This window comes from Pleurodeles waltl, chromosome 4_2 (assembly GCF_031143425.1).
Source record: "Pleurodeles waltl isolate 20211129_DDA chromosome 4_2, aPleWal1.hap1.20221129, whole genome shotgun sequence".
Lineage (NCBI taxonomy): Eukaryota > Metazoa > Chordata > Amphibia > Caudata > Salamandridae > Pleurodeles > Pleurodeles waltl.
Window position 1 is genome coordinate 384,750,381 of NC_090443.1, and position 23,011 is coordinate 384,773,391.

Below are 23,011 nucleotides of genomic sequence, written 5' to 3' on the forward strand. Positions count from 1 at the left end.
AGGTGACATTCGGGTGTGGACTCGGGCTCAGGACCACTGGGAAGCCCTGCTGACACCGTTGGTGGGCTTCTCACCAAATCAAGGTCATCAAGTGTCAGGTCTCCAGACTGCAGTCCTTGTTGGATACTTTGTTGCTGCAGGTCAACTGCTCACAAGAGTCTCAGTTTTGTTTTTAGAAAGCAGACAGGCTTACTGGGTTTCTTGAAGCTGCAGTTGCAGGACAAGTCTTTTTGTGTAGAATCCCTTGAGGTCAGCAGGCATGCCGTAAGGATTGGTAGAGGGTCAGCTGCTTCTTCTTCCTCTTCTTCTGCGGGGTGTCTCTTCTTTGTCCTTCTTCGTAGGTAGTCAGGATCTGAGTTCTAGGGCTCAGGGGTGTCACCTAAATACTCATTTAGGGGTGTTATAGGGAAAGCCAGGTGGTAGCCAAAGGGCTGATCACCTGTAGAGTGACTACACCCTTTCTACGTCCACTTCCCCTGGGAAGTGGGCATAAACCTATCCCTAGTGGCCTAATTCTTTCCAAACAAGATGGAGGAACTTAAAAAGTAGTGTTCACTTCAGCTAGCCCACCTTTGGGGTAGCACTGGCATGAAGTGGGCACTCCTCCTAATTTAACTATTTTTCCTGCCTGTGCTGCAGCCAAAAGTGGGGTCAGGACAGGGGGGTTGGTCTTCTCCGGCATTTAGAGAGACCTGCGTTGCATTTCAAAGGTGGCAAGGCCTTTGAAGCTCACCGCCACGGAATGTCTACCCTGCTCTAGACAGTGTTTTAGCACCTTTGCACAGAGCAGGCCTTTGTTCTAGGCCTCCGAGAGTGTCAGCTCCCACATCAGGGAGACATAATTTGGTCTAGGGTGGCTGCTCTGGTTTGGACCAGTCAGTGAACACACCAGTAGCTAGGTAGGTTTTCAGGGGCAGCTCTAAGGTGCCATCTGTGTGCATGTTTTCATAAATCCATCACTGGGGTCAGCAAGGAATCATTATTCAGAGATGTTTGATACCAAACATCCCAGGATTCAGAGAAGCCATCATGTAGCCAGGGAACTCGTAATGACCAGTGTCCAGCACATGCATTTAAAATGGATTCCCCTTTGCACTTATTATGTCTCAGAATTGACAGAGACATAGTAGGGGCATATCTGCTCATGCATATATGCCCTCATATGTGCCTGGATGTATCCTGCCTTATGGCTGACTGTTGGAAATGGCCTTTTTTGCAGGGTTATCCTCAAACTTTTCACCTTCTTCCTCCTATTTTTTCTGATTTGTTTTGCTGGGTTATTGTCTCTGCGCACTTTACCACTGCAGATCAGTGCTAAGGTGCAATTGCTCCCTGTTTAAATTGTATTGGTGACTGGTTTAGTCATGATTGCCATGTTGATTTACTGGTAAGTCCCTAGTAAAGTGCACCAGAGGTGCCCAGGGCCTGTAAATCAAATGCTACTAGTGGGCCTGCAGCACTGATTGTGCCACCCACCGAGTAGTCCTGTAACTATGTCTCAGACCTGCCACTGCAGTGTTTGTGTGTGCAGTCTTACACTGCCAATTCGACCTGGCAAGTGTACCCACTTGGCAGGCCCAAACCTTCCCTTTTACTACATGCAAGTCACCCCCTAGGGTAGGACCTAGGTAGGTAAGTGGGCAGGGTACAGTGTATTTAAAAGGTAGGACATATACTGGCATGTTTTACATGTCCTGATAGTGAAAAACTGCAAATTCGTTTTTTACTATTGCAAGGCCTATCTCTCCTATAGGCTAACACGGGGACTGCCTTTAAATATATTTTAAGTGCAGTTTCCCACTGGGAGAAGATAAAGATATGGAGTTTGGGGTATCTGAACTCACTCAAAATTTGTAAATACATATTTTTGTAGAGTCGGTTTTTAGGTTATTTGAAAATGCCACTTTTAGAAAGTGGGCATTTTCTTGCTTAACCATTCTGTGTCTCTGCCTGGGTGTGGAATCCACATGTGGGTCAGTTTGACAGTTGGACTGTTTGTGAATTACCTCTAGACAGTGACACAAAGGGAGCTGAGGTGTGTCCTACATATCCTGATGAGTCTCCTGGGCTAGAGTGAGGAGGGAGGAGCTGACACCTGCACCTGAAAGGGCTGTGCCTGTGCTCACACAATGCAGTCTCCGACCCTCTGGTATATGTCTGGGGGAAAGCCTGGATAAGGCAAGATCTTGTAGACAACAGAGACTTTACTTTGAAGTTTGCCTGCTTCAAAGGCTGAAATGAGTACGAGTAGTGGACCCAAAACCCCAGACTTTTAGTACACTTCTGGATCAACAGGAATCTCTGCCAAGGAGAAGAGCTGGAGGAGGAGCAATGCCACTTCGATATGTGTACTTTGCTACTTGGCCGGCGGCAGTTGCTGCTTCTGCCTTAAAGAGGGCAAAGACTGGACTTTGCTGTGTATCCTGCTTGTGAAGTTTCTCCAAGGGCTTGGAGTAGAGCTTGGCTTGTGTTGGAAACCTCAGGGATATCAAAGATCTCAGTTTCATCTGCCTACAGCACCAGGAACTGTGTTTTGTGCTGCACCAGAAGAAAAACCACAGCAACGCCATCAATGACGCTGCTGACTGCACCGTGACCTGATGACACCACACAGAGCCATGCCCCACGTCACACTGCAACCCTAGTTTCACCGCCACCATCATCGAGTCGCTGCTTGCACCGTGACCTGTGGGCCCACACTCTGCATCGCCTTGCTCACAATGCAGCCTTGACATCCCCAACGACGACGCTCCACGCTAACACTGACATTGCTACCTGCACCGTGGCCTGAGGACACGTCTCGTGAGTTCCATGACGCACCATCCCATCCCACACTACAGACCCGCTCCACCGAAGTCAACGCCATTGACTCCAGTGTCAACAGAAGCACCTCTCTGCACTGTGAGAAGTGGGTGTTGCAGGGAGCCCGCCCCATGCCGCACCACCCAAAGATAGCGCTTTAGCAACAACAATGACGCTGCCTGTACCGTGATCTGGAGACACCACACGTCACAACGTCCCGCTTCGCACCGCAGCCCTGACGGCATCAAAGCCAGTGCTCCTGACTTTGTCTTCCGCCCGGAGTTCGATCTGCAAAGCGTGTGACTTCAAGGGCCCGACGACCCCCCACCGACCTCCATAACCGACACCCGGGATGCCAGCGACGCAGCACTCAATATCTCATCTTGAGTATCACAATGCCCTTAATTAATTAATTAAGGTACAGTTTGCGGGTCTTCCCAACACCGTAGCTGGCCCACGATGCCGCAGCCGGCTGGAACTGTTGGATTTTTTTTATACGACACTGTGATAGCCCCAGATGGAGCTATCTACTTGACGGAACTGTATTTTTAAGTTAACTCTTGCAAAATCCATATCTTTGTTACTGTTGGATTTTTCCTGTTTTGGTCTTGTTTTACACAAATATTGGCTATATTTATAAAACTGGTGTGGTGTTCTTTTGTAGTATTTTCACTGTATTACTGTGTGTTATGTGCAAATGCTTTACACATTGCTTCTGAGATGAGCCCAACTGCTCATGCCAAGCTACCAGGGGGGTGAGCAGAGGTTATCTGAGCTGGGTATCTCCCTTATCCGGACTACAGTGAGGGTCTCTACTTGGACAGGGTGCAAACCAACTGCCAACTAGAGACCCCATTTCTAACAGTGACTTACACCTGACTCATGCAGTGTTAGGGGATGTGGCACACAAAGGTGTGTGACAGGTCGTGTTTTCAATTTAGCCTGCACCAACACATGCAGTCTGCAGGTTCAGTTCCCTGAGATCCAGGATCAGATGTAAACCGCTGTCCTTCTTTGGCACGAAAAAGTAGCATGTGTCATTGGTTCTTTTTATGGTCCTGTCAATAACCCCACTGCTCTTTTCCATAGAAGTGCTGCCACTTTTTTTTGCAGTAGAGCAAGGGGGTCCCTTGTAAAAGGCAGTGGGGGCAAATGGGGCGGAGCCTGAGGGAAGGGAGCGAGTAACCCCTTTCCACAATTTGGAGGACCAAGTGATGAAAAGTAATGGCCTGCCAGGGCCTGTGAAAGCAGATCGGACCTCCCACAGGTTCTGAGTGGGTTTGGGGGAGCAAACTAGGTCTGCTTCACGGGTGCTGTGGGAGGGAAGTTCTGCTGGGTGGATCCATGGACTCTTCCTCTGACTGTGCCTCTGTATTGTTTGACACGTGAGTTTGGCTGCTGCTGAGGTTGTGGCTGATATGACTGGTGTTGGTGAATGGAAAACCCCTTTTGGAAAACTCAAAAATGTCAGAACTGATGGTAGTCGCTCAACATTGGAGGGAATTGTAGAGAGCAGTAGCCTTGTTGATTGTAAAATCCTCAAGTGCTGAATAAGCATTATTGTCAAACAGACAGCCCTCGTCGAATAGCGGGTCCATTAGGTTTGCCTTGCCGTGCGGTGACAAATTGGAGGTCTTGATTCAGGCATGTCTGCAGACGGTGATGTAGGTGCCCCTGCCATGGCCACAGAGTCTGATTTATCTAACCCAGATTTTTTTTATGTTTTGAGGCATTTTGACTGCTGTCTATAACTTCCTGGAAATGCTGCATGTCTTCTGGTACATGAGGAATAGACCATTTGTGCCCTAGCCCACAAGCCATGGTTGAAACGTCCCAGGAGGCAGTTTGCATGACAGATTACAAGGCCGTGCTTCCCATGAAAAAAGCTTTCTTCCTCAAGGCCTTTGGCTGCTTTGATTCCCTGACAGCCGGGGTTATCGGGAAAGCTCCTCATGACTGACCAGAGCAGGAATCTTCTATGACCAGACTCTCTAGCGAAGGATGAACAGAGAGGAATAGTTGATTGCCTGAAGCAGGACAGTAACAACGGGCCACTAGTCTGTTAACCGTTTGGGGCAAAGGGGCTCCTCTATCAGGGCGAATGGGAAGATGACATCTGTGAGACCATTTCTTTGGGTGTCTGTTGAAGGAAGCTGCAGGTCCAGTACCGCCGTAGCTTTCAGAATAATCTTATACAAGGAGACCACTTCTGGTCTAGAGAAGCTGGGGGAAAATCCATAGCCAGTTCTGAGGTGTCCGATCCACTAGTGGAGGATAGACCCTAGAATTCTACCTGAATATCCTCATTTGTGTCCCCAACAGGGCATCCCAAAGTAGTTCAGAAAATGTCATGAAATCTATTTCGATATTCCTGTTTCTCAAAGAGGTGTGGGGTTTCCCTGCAGGATGTGTTCTCTGAAACGACATTGGGTAGTGGCACTGGAGCAATGCATAGTCAGCATTGAGGTCAATGGTAAGACACTGGGGCAATAAGGAGAACATTGGTTGTCCGTATAGAGCCAATAGCCACGTAGGAATGCCAGATGGTATTGACTCCTTTAAAAAAGGGATCAATGGCTTTTAAGAACACCACCGGGTCCAGCTCTCGTGTCTGAAACTCAAGGAAAACTAGCTTTGTGTCAGGATGTGCCAGTTCTTGTGCCAAAAGATCCGGCGCAGTCTGAGGCCGATTCGGGGGTGGGTCCGGTGGAAATACTGAAACAGGAAACTCGGTGGGTAAGTCACTGGGGCAAATCGACCAACTCTGCTTCCAAAGACAAATGCACTGGGGGAGTAGAGCGATAGGGTGACTTACCACTGGAGCATTTCTTGGTCGTCTTATACATCTTCCATTTGCTTCCAGATGAAGAACATGGTGACCTTGAGCGGTGCCTGGAACATTTCCTACTCTATCTGTTTTCCTTGTCTTGGACCATTAAGAGCTTAGTTTCACTCTCCTTAATGGTCTTGGGGTACATGCTACAACATGAGCAACAGTCCTGGGAGTCATGGTCTAACCCCAGGCACCAAAGACAAACAGTGTAAGGGTTTGTGATAGACATCTGTCCTTTGAATTCCCTGCAGTTTGAAGTCTAGATTTTTAGGGAGAGTGATAGTACTGCACTTTTTGCATTTTATGAGTGGAGAAAGCGTAGCATCGTTGTGGCAGGCACTATATGGCTTCAGTTACATCACCAGATGCCACTTCTGGTGTTGATACAAAACCAGCACTCGCTACCGGCAACGTGAGAGCTTTGAAGTTTTCAGAACTAGACTGACTCCTGGGATTGTTTTACAGGTGAGGAATCTGGAAGTAGTAGTATTCATTAGAATAGATCTAAATTCTTGCCTGGGGTCTTTCTTGGAAACTAAAAGTATCATGAACCTTTCTGTCTTTGTGGTAGAGGAACCAGTTCTATCACTTGTTTTTGGAGTGTAGTTGTTATTTCCACCTGAATATAAAGCATCTGATATTGTGGTGCATATTTTGATTGAACTGCGGGTGGTGGAGACTTGAATTGGATGTTCTTGCCTTTCTGGATACTTTGTATGCCCCATTTGTTGAATATAATAATTTTCCACTCTTCCTTGTTTTTTGATACACTCCCTGCCACCCAAGTGGCAAACAGAGTAGATGGAGTGTTCTACTCATTGTTTGTTATGTGTGATTTCCTTCGGGTAAAATCCCAATAAGGCTGTTATGGCTGTTGTTGGCTGCCACGGGAAGGTCTACGAGTATATTGGGGCTGGTGATGTATTTGTTGCACCTAATATTGGGGTTAGTAGGACTATTGAGGGGATAGAACCCTCTGCCTCAGATGTGTTCTGGTGTCTCTATGTCAGAACTGCAAACAATACAATTGCTCCTTTTCCTCTAGGCCCACAGCTTTGAGTCTCAAACTCCTTTTTCATTCTTTCCATTTCACCATCAGTGCGAGGAGTGAAGAGTACAGGATCTGAAATAGTAAGTAATTTTTTTTGTTTTTTTTTTTATAAAGAATTTTTTATTGGTTTTGCAATTGAATAAGATAACACAAAACAAGCTAAACAATTTTATACAGAAGTAACAAGGCGCCAATGGGCACCAAACAGTGGTCAAATCCAATGCCCCAGACAACACCCTGAATGAATAGATTGTACATGTCAATATCGGCGTGTCACGTATGTGCCCCATTTCCCACCAGAGGAATTAGAGGAATGTGTGTGGATTCTACCTCTCATTGTGTCGGTCTGCGGCATCAGGGGTTAAGTTGTCATGCCCTCCCACCTCCCCCAGATCTTGTTATATTTATTCGGGCACCCTCTAGCCTCATATACGAGCTTCTCACATTGGGCACACCAATCCATCCCTCTCTTCCATTTGGTCAGGGCCGGTGCCTTATTGGCTTTCCAGTCCACCACGATATCTCTTTTGGCCACTAGGCATGCCACCCCTAGCAAGGTTCGCTCTGTTCTGCGTAATCCCGAATCTCCCATAACCCCTAGTAGGGATATCAATGGTGTCAGCTCCATGTCCACTTGCAGGGTCAACGAGATCTCTCGCGAGATCATCTTCCAATAAGTATTAATAGTCGAGCATGACCACACCATGTGGAAAAAGTCAGCGTCTGGGCTCATACATCGGGGACAGTCAGCTGTAGGCCGGAGCCCCGCTCTGTGCATTTTGGAGGGTGTAAGGTAGGCAGTATGGAGATAATAAGTCTGTATTAGTCGGAGACATGTCGCCATGGTCAGGGCGTGGGGAGCTGCCAATGCCTCAGTCCAGTCCTCCTCTTCCACAGGGCCCACCCATCCCTCCCATTTCCGACGAAGTTCCTCCAGGGAGCAGGCAGTGGAAGTGATTAATGTGCGATATACCTGGGAAACGCCTCCCCTACCCAGATTCCCCATCAGGGCCCTCCTCTCCATAGGACTGCTTACGGGTATGCTGTCCCCTGTTTGGACCTGCGTCAGAAGGGCATGTCGTACTTGGAGATACTTGTGGAATTGTGTCTTATTTAATGAAAAGGTTTCTTGGAGATCCTCGAAGGAACACATATGCGTGCCCTCCCATACATCACCCAGTGTAGAGATGCCTATATTATCCCATTTCTGGAATCCCTCAAGACCCGCCACCTCTCCCAAGCATGTCCCATGCCACAGTGGGGTATGCTGAGTAGGGCGCCCCCACCATCCTGAAATCTTTTGAGCCGTCCGCCATCCCTGCAACACCACCCCTGTCACCCCAGGAGTCCCACGTGTGATCGGACCGCCATACAGGGCGTCAAAGATCTTGGGGTAGCTCAGTGTCTGAAGTTCCAGTCGGTACGCCGGGTCTGTCCATCCCCCCCCAACCAGTCGTTGATCACAAGTAGTTGCATCGCCAAGTGGTAGTAAAGGACATTAGACATTCCTAGGCCCCCTTCGTAGACGTCTCTCTGGCAGGTTTTAAGCGCTAGCCGGGGACGGGTACCACTCCACAGAAATTGGTGTGCTAGCGAGTCCATTTCTCTAAACCATTTCATGGGGATGGGGTTTGGATAATTTTGGAGGAGGTAGAGAAGCCTGGGAAGGACCATCATGTTATAGAGTGCGATTCTTCCAAGCAAGTTAAGGGGGAGGTCCTTCCACCGTTGAAGATCGTCTTTGATTCTTCTGGTTAAAGGCGTGACGTTGATCTCCCATGTTAATTCAGGGAGCGTTGCGACATGCACCCCCAGGTATTTAAAGCTATTCCTCCGCACTGGTATACTTTGTTGCCAGTCTATACAGTCTCTAGATTGATGGAGCGGAACCAACAGGGATTTTTTGGGGTTTAGGGCGAGACCCGAGGCCTCCGAGAAGATGTCTAGAATTTGCATGATACAGGGGCCACTCCTGGCCGGGTTAGCTATGTATAGTAGGACATCGTCCACATATAATGTCACTCGGTCTTCTGGACACGCGGGCCAAGACCAGCCCTCCATCAGAGGGTCCTCTCGAAATAACTTCGCCAGGGGTTCTATTATTAATGCAAAGAGTAAGGGGGATAGCGGGCATCCTTGTCGGGTGCCCCGGCCAATCGGGAACACATCCGAGACCACTCCGTTTACCTGGACCTGAGCCGTTGGATTAGAGTAGAGCAGTCCCACAAGGCCTCGGAACTTGGGTCCAAGTCCATTTTTTTTCAATACTTGTTCAAGAGAGGACCAATCCACTGTGTCAAAGGCCTTCTCAAAATCAAGTAAGAGCAGCGCCAGAGGGGTGTGTGACAGGATTTTATGGTGTGCTAAGGCGAGATGTAGTCGCCTGATGCAGTGCCTGGTGCACCGCGCAGGCATGAAGCCGCATTGGTCAGGGTGCACCAAGGCGGGCATTGCCTCTTTTAATCTAGTGGCGAGGATTGACGCTAACACCTTGATCTCAGTGTTGAGGAGGGAGATAGGTCGGTAAGCCGAGCAGTTTGGCGATGGGGGTTGGGTCTTCGGGATTACTACTATTGTAGCTAGGTCAACTCCTGAAGGGAAGTGACCTTTTCGCTCAGCTTCTTTATACATCTCAAGTAAGTGTGGGCCAAAATGTCACTACATTTCCTATACAGTTCCGCAGGAAACCCATCTGGTCCTGGCGTCTTGCCTGAAGCCAGACTGGCTATCGCATTCGTTACTTCTGTGAGATCAAGTGCCTCGTCTAGCCTGTCCTTGGTCGCCTGAGAAACTCTGACGAGTGTTATGTCATTCAAGAGGGGAGAAGCTTTTTCAACAGCAGGCCGGGGGTGCTCTGCATACAGGCGTGCATAATAGGAAGCAAAACTCTGAGCAATCTCGATGGGTGTCTTGAGAAGGGTGCCTGTATCATCTCTAATTTCGGGAATGATTCTGTTAACTAAGGGCCGGGTGGCCAACCAGTGTAAGAGCTTCCCATTTTTGTCTCCCCATCCATATATTCGGGCAGACGATGCCCTCCACATATGCTTCGCTGACTAAAGTGCTAAGTGTTTGATTTCTTCTCGGACCCTGGTGAGCTGCCTCAATGCGGAGACTTTGGATAAGGCCGTTTGCTGGCGTTCCAGTTTTAACGCTTCAGCTTCTAGCTCGGACATTCGTGAGTCACGGGTGCGCTCACGTGCGCGCAGGAGACACTTAGCATGTCCTCTTAAGGTAGCCTTGTAGGCTGCCCATATTGTGCCTGACGACTGGACCGTTCCCACATTCAGTTCAAAGTACTGCGTGAGACGATCCCTAATCTCGAGGGTATAATCATCATCCTGTAAGAGCCATGCATTTAGGCGTCATACCGGGCGTTTAGTGAGATCTACTCCGCCCAGCCGAACTCGCACCGGTGCGTGGTCCGACACCCCTCGAGGCAGTATCTCTGCCCCCGTGACACCGGTGAAGTCCATGGCCGGCATAAATACTAGGTAAATTCTAGAGTGTGTCCGGTAGGCAGCAGACGTGTGCGTATATTGACGCTCCATAGGGTGCCAGGTTCTCCACACTTCACATAGGCCAAGGCTGTCAGCCCATCCCTTGAGGCCTGCGGCTCGGGTGGACCTGCCCGCAGTGACATCTCCTCACACGTCTAATCTGGGGTCTAGAACCGCATTAAAGTCCCCTCCTACTATTGTGATTCCTTGGGGGAGTCCCGCTACCACCTGCCGAAGTGAAAGTAGAAAGGCATCAAATCCCGCTAGGGGGGCATACACGCACACAAGATTCAGTGTCACCCCACGAAGTAGCCCTGAGACTACTACAAATCTGCCTTGCGGATCGGATCTCGTAGATGTAACCACCATGGGTAGTGAGTGGTGGAGCAGGATAGCTACCCCCCTGGATCCCCTAGAGAATCCTGCGTGGTAGACCCTATCAAATCCTCCTCGAGCCAGCATAGGGCATTTAGTTCCCAGAAGGTGGGTTTCCTGCAGTAGGGCTGCCAAGGGGGAATATCTACGGAGAGTGTTAATTACTGCGGATCTTTTGATCTTATCTAGCAGCCCGTTCACATTCCATGAGATGATTTGTGTCAATGGGGACCAGGCGTGAGTTGCATAGGGGTCTTACGGTGTTGGGTGTCAGTCAGTGGACAAAGGAATGACCAGTTAAAACTTAACAGTGCAATACTCAAAGTATACCTATCTAACCCTAACTTAACCTTCTTCCCCCAAAACCACCCCCCTCCCCATACTCCCACCCAGGAAGCATCTGTCGCCCTAACAATCAACCAGAACAAAACAGCCATATGGGCTGCCATAGGAGTGGAGTGGTGGACCCCTCCATTAGGTCGGATCATTTACAACTAATCACAAAAAGTCAAGCCATACTTTACAAGTCTTAAGGAAAGCCCATATCCCCGATGCAGCCCATCACGGATTTCCTCGAGATGGACCGGGCCCTTCGGCCCCCCCCACACACGCTCCGTTCGGGGCTTCGTGCAACATGTCAGCCAAGCGCCGGGGATTGACTCAGGTGGTCATCGTCTCCAGTCTGCGTCTGAATCCGCCCCTCTGGAGACTCAACAGGCAACCGTCCTCTCTGTGAGCCCGTCTCTCCCACAGTCTCTCCACCCATGGGAGCGTCCGAGTTTCCCCGTCTTCCTCTCCGAGACCTAGTGCGTTTACGGCCCCTCCAGGGCCCCCCAGCGGGGGGGATCCGCCCGGGAGGGCTCCCCTCTCCACGCCGCGGGCCCCTTTGAGCCCCAACGCCCTCCTCAGTTAGCCAATCCCAAGCCTCCTCCGGGGAGTCGAAGAAGTACGCCTTGCCCACCATAATGACTTTAAGTCTCGCAGGAAAGAGGAGCATGTACGAAAGTTGCATCGCCCTAAGTTTTTGTTTAACTTGCTCATATGAGCGGCGACGGGCCTGGACCTCTCTGGTGTAGTCCGGGAATACTAAGATTTTGTGGTTTTCCCACTGAAGATTTTCGGAGCGCCTTGCCTCTTTAAGGATATTGTCACGGTCTCTAAAGTTGAGGATTCGGGCAATCATCGGGCGTTTTGGACCGCCCGGAGGGGGGCGTGGGGCAAGGGCTCTGTGAGCACGTTCCACTGCAAACCAGGGTGAAAGAGTTTGGTCTGGCATCCAATTTTTGATCCATTGCTCTAAGAATTCTGTGGCTTTATCTTCCTCCAAGCCTTCCGGGAATCCTACAAAACGTAGGTTGTTTCGTCTCGATCGGTTTTCTGCATCTTCCGCCCGGCGATGTAGTTCGGATGTTGGCGTTTGTAACTGGGCCACCTTGGTCCTAAGGTCAGCTAGTTCGTTCTCGTTGTGGGAGACTCGGCCCTCCACTTCAGTGATACGATTTACTGCGTTTCTGAGGTCCTGCCTGATGAGGCCCATGTCCTTGCGCACCTCCCCGATTTTAGTCTCCACAGCTGTTTGTGATGATTGAATTGCCAGGAGAATGGCATTCACTCCGTCTGGTGCCAGGCCCCCCGCGGCTGTCTCTCCGTCTCCTCTAGGGCCTGTTGAAGTTGTAAATTGATCAATCTTTTGCTGAGAGGGCGGGGGATGTTTACTCGCTCTATCCTTCCCCATTTTGTCTCGGAGGCAGGGGATGGAGTGTCTAGTTCGAATTATGCAGCTCTTCTGTCCAAATTCTACACCCCAGACGCACCCACAGGGAAGGTCCCAGAGGAAGACCATCGGCAGGGTCTCATCAGGGCGCGTCGGCGATAGATGTCGCAGTCCCCTCCCCGGGACTTGGTGGCCTCCGGTCAGCCACGTGTTGCTGGTCTGCCAAGTGTCTGGTTTCTCCTCGTTCCAGGAGACTTCAGCACGTCTTTAGTGGGTTCCCATCACCAGGGTCTGTTGGCGTGCTTTATCAATGTTATGGCCGTGGGCTGGGAACAGGTCTCCGGGGAGTCTCTTTAAATTGAAGATTGGGAATCGCGGGGGCACAACACTGCTGCCCAAATCTGCTGCGCCCTTTTGAGTTCCTATTGCATTGTTTATTTGGGGGGGGGGGGCGGCCCCGGACTCTCTTCTCCCTTCTTCCTCTTTCTCTCTTTCTTCTAGGAGGGGGCAGCTTCGTTCCTGGGTGGCCGGACCCGGGGGCCGAGGGCCACCCACTTCACCCCGGTCACCCGGGAACAACGGACAGGAGAGCGACCGCACCGCACAGCTGCGCCCTACCCGGCTCAAGCGAGGTAGCCCCCCCCGTACGGCTCACCTCTTCAGCGCCAGCATCATTGCGTGCATTTTGCCAGGGCGGGGTACATCAAATCGGCCGCGTCGCCTCTTCTCTTGCGGGGGGCTCCAGATTACATGGCCAGGTCCAGGCGCCCCCTGCAGAACGCGCGGCTCGCTCGCCCGCAGCAGTTTTCTTAGCGGGCAGGCCCCCGTCCTGGGGCCCGGCCGCGCATGTCTGAGTCAGACAGGGGAGCCCCCATCCCAGGGCTCACCCTCTCCAGGCTTCCCCTCTGCTCTCCGAGCCCGGTGCCATGGAGTCCGAGTCTCCGAAGGCCAACGAGGGACGCCGGCCGCGTCGCTCCACCATCCGCCGGGGGCTCCAGGTCACAGTCCGCTCCAGGCACTTCAGCGCCGCGCACGGCACTCACTTCGGAGGCGGCCCCGTCAGCGGGCGGGCCCCGATCCCCGGGCTCGCCGAGACGCCGTCAGCCCGGCTGTCATCTAGGGAGACCTATCAATCCGGTTGCGCCCAACGTTCACGGCTCGGGCCGTGCCAACACCGGTGCTGAAGGTCTCTTCGAGGTCTGGGAGCTAGCGGGAACAACTAGGGCAGCATAATAAATTTCCTGGTGGCAGCTTCTTAGGGCGGATGACGTAGGGGTCCAGAGCACTCTCAGAGTGCGACCGCCATCTTGACGCCCGAAGCCACGCCCAAGTAATTTATTTTTAATTAAGCCTCTAGCTTCTGTGATGTTAGACACAGCCAGGTTAGTTTCCGTACAGCAATGCCATGGCAAAAGGTAGCCTCGCTTGGTCGATGTCTACACTTGTGACATAGCTGGAAACAATATATCCCTCATTTGAAACTTCTAGGAAGTCTTGTCTTGGTAGGTGGTCTGCAAAATTGAGTAGGGACTCCCATAATGTTCTGTCATATATGTCAAGAAGAGCAGCCACTAGCCAAACTGAGGGCTATTGCTGCTGTAATACATACCTTCCTGTCCACAACATAGATCTTACATTCTCTCTCTGGTGGCACAGATGTCCTGCTGCCAATGGATGTTTCTTATGCACTGCAGAGATTATAACTGAGTCGAGTTTTGGTTCCTGGCATAGAAATACAGAATCTTTTTGAGCATGTTTGAATTTCTTAAGGAGATGCAGAGTAGACAATTTTAAGGTGGCTGTAGTGAACCATTTCTCTTCCCCAAGCTCCTAGGAACCTGGAACTAGTGGCAGTATTTATTTTGGAGAAGCTCAGGATTACAATGTCTCCATTATAACTAATATAGTCAAAAGAAAACCTCTTTTGTAAATTGAGCCTTACTGCACCTCTATCGAGGACATCCTGGAATGTCAGAATGTCATCTAGCGGGTGATCTTAATGGACAGGTCTGAGGTGACATTGGCATATGAGTCTGTTGTGTGAGTTCTTGATAAGCTTCGAGAGCTGGACGGTGTCCAGAGTATCTGTTGAATGAGGTGATGTTGCTTCTCACAGTATTTGTAAAATTAGAACTTCTTGTCGCTTAGGTGGCTCTGGCATTATTCACACAATTACAAGTGATGACACGGTTGACTCTGGAGTCTTGGACATTCTCGGTGCTGATGAACAAGTTACTTACCTTTGGTAACGCATTTTTTGGTAGAGACTATCTAGCTGCAGACTCCTTTTACAGAAACTTTTGCTGAGCAATATCCCTTGCACGCACTGTCAGGTGGCTCCATTTGGCTCTGCGTAGCGTAGTTGGCGTGGGAAGTGACGTTGCGGTTACCTATATCGGCACCACCCAGGTGCATGGATGTCAGTTAATAACACCTTTCTGCACCAGAAGCACAGAGCCATGAATAAGAACTGGTGCATATTTGTGTTCAGACTAGGGCCCTCAAAAAGGGTTCACCCTAAACCTAATAAACAAGTCCACAGAGCGGGGAGGCACGGGTGGGTGTAAGGAATCTGCAGCTAGATAGAGTCTCTACCAGATAATGCGTTACCAAAGGTAAATAACTTATTTATCTGATAGAGACTTCTAGCTGCAGATTCCCTACCTTTGATTAGATACCCACCAAGCCATATCCTCTTGGCAGTGGGCTGTGGACAATGTTTTTAGACTAGTGTCCTGCAGGACCGAATGGGTGAAATGCCCATCCCTGGGGACCCGATTGTCTAGGTGGTAGTGTTTGGCAAACGTGTGCAACGCCCACGTTACTGCCTGACAGATGTCCAGGACTGGGACTTCACGTGCTAACTCTGTAGTTGCAACTTTTCCTCCGGTGGAATGGGCCTTTAAGCCCTTGGGAGGTTGCTTCTTAGACAGGGCATATGAGCTCTTAATACAGAGAATGACACAGTGAGAAATGGTCTGCTTCTGTGCTGCCTGATCCTTCTTTGCTCCCACATATCCCACAAAGAGTTGGTCATCCACCTGGAACTCTTTTGTGCGGTCAATGTAGAACGACAATGCTCTTCTTGCTCTTTTTGAGTCCAGCTGGTGGACGTTCCTCTTCCATGGAGGGATGGGGGTGAGCAAAGAAGGTGAGCAAGGTGACAGTTTGTCCCAGATGGAAAGGGGGATCACTAGAGGACAGAAAAAGGCACGGGTGCGTAACACTACCTTGTCTGGAAATAATGGAAATATAGTGGGATATGGTGGTTTAGGTGATAAGGCCTGTAACACACTCACCCTCCGGGCAGATGTTATTGCCACTAAGAAGGCTGTCTTGATGGTAAGCAGCGTGAGGGGACAATTGTGCAGTGGGTCGAAGGGAGCACATATAAGGGAAGTGAAAACTAGGTTAAGATCCCGCTGAGGCATGATAAAGGGCATACGGGGAAACATGTACAAGCCCTTTAAGAAACCTATCTACAGTAGGAGACTTCAACAGAGAGGGTTGATCAGGCAGCCGCAGAAAGGTGGACAGAGCAGAGAGAGAACACTTAAGAGTGCCCAGAGTGGCACCCTGTTGGGCAAGAGAAAGAATGAAAAGAATAATATCAGATAGAGAAGCAGAGGGAGGATCTAAAGATTTCTCTATACAATATCTTACAAATCTTTGCCAAAGGCAAGCATATACAGTTTTTTTTTTTTTGGGAGGAATGCCGGGCTGTCAAGATAATGTTGCAGACTTTGCTAGGAAGGTTGAAAGCTGTCAACCTTTTGCCGCTCAATCTCCACACATGAAAGTGGACAGGTTCGGGCAGAGAACCCTCCCCTGGTACTGCAACGGGAGATCCTCCCGAAGGGGCAGCCTGATCGGAGGCAGGATCGATGCTCATTTCCAGAAGCTCTGGATACCAGACTCTCCATGCCCAGTCTGGAGCCACAAGGATTACTTGGGCCCGGCCGATCTTGATCTTCTTGAGAACTCTGGACAAGAGTGATATGGGTGGAAAGGCGTACAGAGGCCTGATCTCCAGTTGCGATGAAAAGCATCACCTTGGAAACTTCAACGCGCAATACTGCTGACTGCGCATTCTCTTTGGAGGTGAATAGATCTGACCAAGGCGCTCCCCACTGCTGAAAAAGACTGTGCACCACTTCTGAATGGAGACGCCACTTGTGATCCGGTAGACACACACTAATAAAAACTCAACAAAATGTCAAAAAAAGCCCTGTCAAAAAGTGACAGAAGGGTAGCTCTCTCCAGATCTTCGCTAACTGGTGTGGAAAGAAGAGAATTGATGCCCACATGCCTGGGTGATGCCTATGTAGGTGACCACAACGTCACTTCGAGCACCAACAACACCAGGCGGAGCTGAATGGAGTCTCCCCACGATGCGCACAGGGTGTATTGCTCAGCAAGTTTGCAGATCCAGTCTCACCCCTGGGAAAATCAAAGGTAAGAAATCTGTAGCAAGAAGTCTATATCAGATATGTGATGTCTCAACATTGAGGATATCACTGTGGAGTGTGTTGATGTCAAATGTCAACATCGTGGATGTGTCACCGAAGATCAGTGATGTGATGGTTTCCTGACTTATTCTGTCACTGGAGTTATAACAGTTGGGGTTGAATGACGCAGACTCAACATCGATGGAGTCGACATCGAAGGAAGAGGTACCATGAAGGTAGTGATCGGTACCAGGTGGCCTGTGTTTGCCAGCTAGTGGTTGGGTCTAGAAGTGTCTTGTTTGGTCAATGTTTTTTGGCTAGTGAGTGGGGTCAACATAGGTGGAGCCTCTGTGTGAGGTTGACTTTCATCTCACAATGCCCCTTGGCATGCCCATCATGTTAGAATTTTTTTTTTCTTCTCCCCTCCACAATCCTCCTCTAAAGGGGATCTGGACGGGTCACATGTAAATAAAGAAGAGTTTCAAGCTGCAAACCTCTAATTACGGGCAACTGTTTTTTTTTTTGTAGCATGAAATCTCTACTAGATTCACGTTACAAAAATAAAGCTACTTTATTATAGTAACACAAATACTAAAATACTGTATAGGCAATACTCTACTAAAAGATGAGTAAATACACTATTATATTTACATTACAAGTCAGGGATTGGCATAAAAAGCAATAGAAAACAGTGAAATAACAGAAAACAATGGAGACCCTACAGAGGAGACCAAACCAAACACTAAGTAAGTGGAATGCGAAAGTCAGTCCCCCACCCAAGGAAATGGAATCTGTAGAGGGGAGCTGGAGGAACTAGGAACCCCAAAAGGTAAGTACCAGGGTGCCCTCCAGCAAACCAGGAGAGAAGAGGTAAGAACTTGTTTTTTCCCCAAACCCAAAAGTAAGCTTTGGAAAAGGACTGTGCAAGACCCAAGCAAGACTGGAAGCAATCAAAGGTGAATCTTCACAGAAAAGGACCTGCAAATGAAGGGGATCAAGTCCAGTTCGAGTTGGAGTGCCCATTTGGGGCAGGAGCCAGAACCCACCCTTTTGGAGTTGCAGGACCAGGTTGATGGTGAGGACAAGGAGTAAGCTGTGCAGCACTGGAGCAGGAGAGAAGTCCCAGCAGTGATGCAGACTATGTCCCACAACGTAAGAAGAGTTGCAGTCAGTCAGTGGTATGGAAAAACCACCAACAAGCCATGGCAAAAGTTGCAGATGAACAGTTGCAGAGCTTCCGGGACCAGCAAGGTCCATGGGGACTCAACCCAGGGAGGGGAGTCCCAGCTGACCCTCAAGCAGTGAGGAGAGTCAGAAGAAGAGGAGGCAGCCCCCAAAGGCAACTCACAGGCAGCAGGCACAGAAGTTGCAGTGAGGCCCACTCAGCACACCTGGAGAGGAGTCCCACGTCGCTGGAGCAGCAGGCAGGAGACTGTGCTTTGCAGGGAAGAGTGCTGGAGGCTGGGCTAGACAAAGGCTGATGATCCCTTGGAGGAGGAACAAACAAGCCTTGGTAGCTGTAAGAGACACGGTGTACAGGAGTATCATCATGAAAGGAGAGGCGATGGCTCACCGTCTCCCAATTTGGACAGCCGGTAGAGAGGACAGAGGGGACCACTCCAGATCACCACCTGTGTTGCAGGATCCACGCAGTTTTGAAAGAAAGTAAGATCCACGCAACTGGACGTCATTGCAGTTGGTGCCTGCGGATGCAGGGGAGCAGCTCCTTCACCCCGAGGGAGATTCCTTCTTACTTCCTGTGGAGCCTCAACACTCATCAACCTCAGAGGATGCACAGCCAGGTACATGTTGCAGTTACTGGAAGGAGCCGGAGAAACAATGTTGCAAATCGGAGTCATTGCTGGACTTGCAGATTGTCAGTTCCTGGAGGGTCCAGTTGCAGTCCCTGTGGCCAGAAGATGAAGTAAACGATGCAGAGGAGTCCTGCTCGAATCTTGCACATTGAATCCGAAGACCCACCCTGGAGGGAGACTTATCAGGACGGGGCTGTGACGTCACCTGCCTGACCTGGCCACTCAGATGGTCCCAAGGGCCTCCGCCCACCTTGGATCAAGATTGCAGAATCAAGTGGCCACCTGGAGGAGCTCTGGTCACCCCTGGGGTGGTGATAGACAGGGGAGTGGTCACTCCCCTTTCCATTGTCCAGTTTCTCATCAGAGCAGGGTCTGGGGGTGACTGGACTGGTGCAAACCGGTTTATGGAAGGAGGGAACAAAATGTGCCCTTCAAAGCACACCAGTGGCTTGGGGAAGCTACCCCTCCCAAGCCATGTAACACCTATTTCTGAAGGGGGAGGGTGTTGCCTCCCTCTCCCAAAGGAAATCTTTGTTCTGCCTTCCTCTGCTTGAGCAGGCTAAGTAGCGGAGGGCAGAAACCCATCTGTGGGGTGGCAGCAGCGTGGGCTGCCTGGAAAACCCCAGAAAACTGGTAGGAGCAATGCTGAGGTTCCTCTAAGGAGCCCCCAGAGTGCATGGAATCATACTTCTAATACTGGCAACAGCACTGGGGTATGATTCTGACATGTTTGATACCAAACATGTCCAGGTTTGGAGTTACCATTATGTAGCTGGACATAGGTAGTGACCTATGTCCAGTACACGCATAAAATGGCGTTCCTGCACTCACAAAGTCCAGGAAAATTTAACTGGAGTGTATGGGGGGCACCTCTGCTAGTGCAGGGGTGCCCTCACACACAGGTACTTGCACCCTGCTCCCCTGGGCTAGGAGGGCTTGCCATAGGGGTGACTTACAGTGACCTGGTGTAGTGACCTGTAGTGAAAGGGTGCATGCACCTTTTCACGCAGTCTGCAATGACAGGTCTACAGACATATTTTGCATGGGCTCCCATGGGTGGTATAATACATACTGCAGCCCATGGGGAACCCGTGGTGCCCCAATACCCTGGGTACATAGGTACCACATACTAGGAACTTACATGGGGGCATCACTAAGCCAATTGTGGGGTGTACTTGGTTAGGAACAACTCAATTTAGAGGGAGAGTGCGCAGTCACTAGGTCCTAGTTAGCAGGATCCCAGTGATCACAGTCAAAACACACTGCAAGCAGGCATAAAGTGGGGTTAACCATGCTAGAAAGAATGTACTCTCCTACAGTGCCCTTGGCTTGTCACTCAACTTTTTATTGGCCAGTGAATAGTAGGTCTCTATTGTCTGAATGATCCAACTTGTAAGTGTTTTTCTTCAGTGGTGTCCCCAGGGCTTGTGTTGAGTGTCATACAAAGAACTGTTCTGTTTTCCTGATCTTTTAGCGGCCTGAATGTAGTATATGACAGCTCTTCTAACATCTAAAGTATGCAGTGCTCTTTCTGTTGCATTTAAAGGCTGCTGGAAGAAACTTAGTAGCAACAGCCTACAGATGCTCCAGGATAACACGTGGATCTGGGTTAAGCTGGATCGTTCCCACCTGTCAAGGGCTACATAAACAACACAGGGTCTGAAACAGTGTTGAGTGCTTACACCTTCCCATTTTAATCTGTTCCTCTCTGATCTTTCATCAACTCTAAATAAAGTCAACAGTCATGCCTCAAAACTAGGAGGTATCAAACTCTCCAATTTATACTATTGTGACGATTTAGTGTTAGTCAGCAGGACGAAAGTGGGCTTAAAACAACTTCTGGATGCAACCCTAGCCTATTTGAGAACAATGGACTGCCAATAAATATGAAAACAAAACCAAAACCCTAACAATTGATTTAAAAAAAGGGTCAAAACATCATACTTGGTTTCTGGGGAGAGATAAGGTAGAGCCATTAACGAATACAAGTATCTTCGTGTGATATTTAATGCTAATAGAAGGCTCAGTAATCATTTGGAAGGCATCAAAAGCAAACGTATGCTTGACAGTCTTGTAGAAAAACCTGAAGGGCTCAACTCTAATCCCACTCCTACAAGTCGCCCAAACTAAGGTTCCTTCCACTATGACCAATGGGAGTGAGGCCCTGAGAGGCTGGAACAGCATTGCTCTGGACAAAACAATAACAAAAAATGTTAGGATCATTTTTAAACTATCCATAAACATGTTTCCTCCTCAGATCAGATTGGAATTTGGCCTTGTGAAGCAATCTTGAGCACAGCAGGCAGCCTTTGGGAACTGCTGTCATAATTTCACATTTGCAAGCTACTACCTCTGACTTGAAATAAAAGGAAGTGCTCGATCACCTGCAAGAGCCTATTTAAATTCAGCTACAACTAATCTGGAACTTTCTTCAGCATGGGATTTACCATTGAGCAAGGATGATTCCAAAAGAATAACAAAATCAAGAACTATAACCCTGTCTCTCTTGGAGGACAACATTGACATACCCAGGTGCAGCCATGGATGGCTAATTCTTAATAACTAACTAAAGCCTAAGTACCGGTGCTATTTATGTGAAGAGTAGAGTAGATACCCAAGCAGTACCTTCCCGGAGGTAAGTCGGGAAACAGCTCAAACAAGGAAGTCCTTGAGGACTGAATGGGTGAAATATGAGCACTGATGGACCTGGCTATTCACGCAGTATTGCTTTGTGAACATGTGGAGTGACACTCACGTGGCAGCTTGGCAGGTGCCCAGTACAGGTACTCTGTGTGTGCTAATGCAGTAGAAGAAGCCTTGGCTCTGGTGGAATAGGCCCGCAAGCACTTGGCAGGCTACATCTTAGCTTGTGTATTGCAGATGTTGATACAGAGTACAATCCATTGAGAGAGTGTCCGTTTCTGCACCACCTTGCCTTTTTTCACTCCTGCAAACCCAATGAAAAGCTTATTATCCACCTGGTGTTAGTTGGTGTGACGAAGTGAAAAGAGGTCCAGTTAGAAGGTGGTGTATGGAAGTGTATCCGAAAGAGCTTGAAGGTCCCTGACCCTTCTGGCTGAAGTAATGACCACTAAGAATACTATTGTATTGGTCAGTAACTGCAGAGAGCAGCTATAAATGGGTTTGAATGGGAGCCACATTAGGAACGTCAGAAGCAGATGGCTGCCCCACTGTGGCATGACAAAAGGAGTAGAAGGGAACAAGTGTGGTAGGCCCGAAGTAAAATTGTCACAGGTGGCTTGAACAGTGAGGGCGGATCAGGGTGGTGCAAAAACACTGAGATTGCAGAAAGCTAACCTTTAATGGTGCGCAAGGCAGGTCTAATGGAGGTAGAAAGTGGATCAACTTCCTGGGAGGAACACAAAGCCACAAATTTGTCCTAATGGCAGGTGTATACAGCTAACATTGAGGGAAGGCTGGCTGTGCGGATGACATCAAAAATTTTGGAAGGGAGAACAAAAGCATTCAACTGTCGCCACTCAAACTCCACACATGAATTTGGAGCATGCACTGGTTTGGGTGCAGAACCTGGTCCTGTTGCTGAAACAGGAATTCCTCACGTATGGCCAGCTTGAACTGAGCACATATGCTTAGGATTTTGGGATAACAAACTTTCCTTTCGTAGTACGAAGCCACTAAGATGACTTGGGACCAGTCAGTCCTGATCTTCTTTACAACCTGTGACAGGAATGGTATTGTCAGAAAGGCATATAGGAGTCCCAGGGTCCAGTCTAAGCGGAATACGCCTCTGAGTGAGAGTCACCTTTAAAACTCCAAAGAACATAAGGGCTGACATTTTAAGTTCCTGGAGGTGGCAAATAGATCGAGCCAAGGTTCTCCCAATGTTTGGAAGAGTCTTTGTCCCACCTCCTAATGTAGACCCTATTCATGATCTGCAAGGCATTGATGGCTGAGTTTGTCTGCCCTGGGGTTAAAAAAAATCTGGCAAGGTGCTGCACGACTAGAAGGATGTCCTGGATATCCAGCCAGGTGCAGAGATTCAGGGCCTTCTCGTACAGGGTCGACGAATCCACTCTGCCTTGTTTGTTGCAATACCACATGGTGGTGGTGGTGTTGCCTATGAACAATTCTACAAACCCTCCCTTAATAGATCGAGGAGGGCCTTCAATACAAAGTGCATCATGGTCACCTCACCTAGTTGGCCGGCCCAACCCAGAAGAGATGCATTGGTGACTATTGCCAGCTCTGGGTGGGCAAGGGAGAGGGGTCTGCAGCTGATCTACTTATGGTCCGTGAAATACTGGTGCAGATCTTTTGCAGAATCCTCTGCAATCTGGATCAGGTCAGAGAGATTCCCCTGGTGTGCTGACTGAGACTTCAGATTCCAATTCGGAGCCCGCATAAGCCATCAAGCATGCTTCACCAGCAGGATGTGGGAGGCCATCAGACCCAACAGCCTCACCGAAGTCTAGGATTGAGCTAGAAACATCAG